The sequence below is a fragment of the Orycteropus afer genome, unplaced genomic scaffold (assembly GCF_000298275.1).
Source record: "Orycteropus afer afer isolate SDZICR_OR568_19922 unplaced genomic scaffold, OryAfe1.0 scaffold00044, whole genome shotgun sequence".
NCBI classification, from domain to species: Eukaryota; Metazoa; Chordata; class Mammalia; order Tubulidentata; family Orycteropodidae; genus Orycteropus; species Orycteropus afer.
Window position 1 is genome coordinate 408,249 of NW_006921631.1, and position 3,037 is coordinate 411,285.

At 37.2% G+C, this 3,037-nt stretch overlaps 1 protein-coding gene across 1 annotated transcript in view; it reads right to left on the minus strand.

The window, feature by feature from the left end:
• The window catches only part of MROH9 (maestro heat like repeat family member 9), a 160,045-nt gene that overhangs the window by 3,495 nt on the left and 153,513 nt on the right, over positions 1-3,037 (minus strand). The window lies entirely within an intron of this gene.

The window sequence follows — 3,037 nt, forward strand, 5'->3', positions numbered from 1 at the left end:
GTTGTTGTTGTTGTTATATGCCGTCAAGTCGGACCCGACTCATAGCGACCCCTCCTTGGGTTTCCGAGGCAGTATCACTATGGAAGTAGATTGCCCCATCTTCCTTCTGAGGAGTTGCTGGTGGGTTTGAACTGCCAGCCTTCTGGTTAGCTGTCAAGTGCCTTAGGCAATATGCTATCAGAGCTCCCTAAAAAATATATGAGTGTACAAATGAATGATCATTAAATGAATGTACCTTAGCTACCAGCAAGGTTATTAAATAGAATATTACTAGCATACCAGAAACTTCCTTCATACTCCTAATTTCTTCCTCCACTGTTCAGAATATAATTATATTTTAATGTGTGCGAAATTCATCCATGTTCTTGCATGTAGCAAAAGTTTATTCATTTCCACAGCTACAGAACAGGAGTTGGCAAATAAGATGTTGTTGAAATGCAGCCATGCTCATTTGCTCATTTGTTTACATAACGTCTATGATTGCTTTCCTGCTATAATGGCAGAGGTGAGTAGTTGTGGCAGAGACCGTATGGCACTCAAAGCCTAAAATACTTACTGTCTGATCTTTTACAGATGGATTTGCTAATCCACCTACATGGTATTTTATCTTATGAGTGTCCAATATTCTGATGATAGATAGTGGTGTTGTTTCCAATTTGGGACTATGATAAATAATGATATTATTATGGACATTCTTGTAAATTAATTTGGCATGTATTTGTATCCATTGCTGCATATTATATAATTAAGAGGAGATTTACTGAGTAGGAGGGTATGCTTATGTTTAACTTTAATGGTTACTTCCAAACAGTTTTCCAATGTGATTTTCCCATTTTTCATTCCCACCAGCAGTATCTGAACATTCCCATCAGTCTATGTCCTTGCCCACACTTGCTGTTTTTATCTTTTTCCATTCACTAATTCTCATGGGTGTGGTTTAGTACCACATAGTGATTTTAATTGTGTTTTTGTGATGATTAATACGATTTTTACATATGTATTGGTCATTTGAAATGCCTGTGCAAGTAAGTCTCTTGCCTGTTTTCATACTGAGTTGTCTTTTTCTTGTTTATTTGTAGGCATTATTCTGAAAACTATCTTTTGAAATGTTATGTTGTTGTTATCTACAACCCTGTGGACAACAAAATGTAACACTGTCCAGTCCTGCACCATCCTCACAATCCTTGCTATGCTTGAACCCATCAGTGCAGTCACTGTGTCAGTCCATCTTGTTGAGGATCTTTGCCTTCTTCTCTGACCCTCTACTTTACCAGGCATGATATCCTTCTCCAGGGGATGGTCCCTTTGACAACATGACCAAAATAGGTGAGGCCAAGTCTGGCATTCTTACTTCCAAGGAACATTCTGGCTGTACTCCTCTAGGGACACATTTGTTCATTCTTCTGGCAGCCCATGGTATTTTCTATGTTTTTCACCAACACCACAATTGAAGGGCAACAACTCTTCTTTAATCTTCCTCCTTCATTGTCCAGCTTTCACATGCATATAAGGCAATTGAAAATACCATAACTTGAGTTAGGCATACCATAGTCTTCAATGTGATGTCTTTGCTCTTCAAAACTTTAAAGAGGTCTTTTGCAGCAGATTTTCCCTGAAATAGGATGTCTGATTTCCTGACTGCTGCTTCCATGGGTTTTGATTGTGGGTCCAAGTGAAATGAAATCCTTGACAACTTCAATTTGTTCTTCATTTATCATGTTGTTATTGGTCCAGTTGTGACGGTTTTCATTTTCTTTATGTTGATGTGTAATCAATACTGAAGACTGTAGTCTCTGATCTTCATCAGTTAAGTGCTTCAAGTCATCTTCACTTTCGGAAAGCAAGGTTGTGTTATCTTCATATCACAGGTTGTTAATGAGTCTTACTCCAATCCTGATGCTGTGTTCTTCTTCATATAGTCCAGCTTCTTGGGTTATTTGCCCAGCATACAGATTGAATAAGTATGGTCAAAGGATATAACTCTGACACACACATTTCCTGATTTTAAACCATGCAGTATCCTCTTGTTCTGTTTGAATGACAGGCCTCTTGGTCTAGGTGCAGGTTTATCATGACAATAAGTAAGTGTTCCAAAATTTCCACTCTTCACAATGCTATCCATAATTTGTCATGATCCACATGGTCAAATGCCTTTGTATCATCAATGAAACACTGATCAACATCTTTCTGGTATTTTTGGTTTTCAGCCAAGATCTGTCTAACATCAGCAATGATATATCTCATTCCTCATCTACTTCTGAATCCAGCAAGCATTTCTGACAGTTCCCTGTCAATATACTGCTACAACCATTTTTTAATTATCTTCAGCAAAATTTTACTTGCATGTGATATTAATGATGTTGTTTGATAATTTCCACATTCTGTTGGATCACTTTTCTTTGGAATGGGCACAAATATGGATGCTTCTGGTCAGTTGCCCAGGTAGCTGTCTTCCAAGTTTCTTGGGATAAACTGGTAAGCACCTCCAGCATTGCATCCATTTGTTGAAACATCTCATTGGTTATTCCATCAATCCCTGCAGACTTATTTTTCACCAATTCCTTCAGTGCAGTTTGGACTTCTTCCTTAAATACTATTGGTCCTTGATCATATGCTGCCTCCTGAAATAGTTGGACATCAACCAACTCTTTTTGATGCAGTGACCCTGTGTATTCCTTCCATCTTCTTTTGGTGCTTCCTGCATCTTTCAATATTTTGCCCATAGAATCCTTCAATAATGCAAGTAGAGGATTGAATGTTTTCTTCATTTCTTTCAGCTTGTGAAATGCCAAGTTTGTTCTTCCCTTTTGGTTTTCTAATTCCAGTTCTTTGCACATTTCATTATAGTACTTTACTTTATCATCCTGAGCTGTCCTTCAAATCTTCTGTTAAATTCTTTTATTCCAGCATTTCTTCCATCCGCTTTAGCTAATCTATATTCAAAAGCAAGTTTCTGAGTCTCTTCTGACATCCATATTGGTCTTTATTTCCTTTCTTATATATATTTTTTTTTTACTTTTTTTTTTTTTTTTTACTT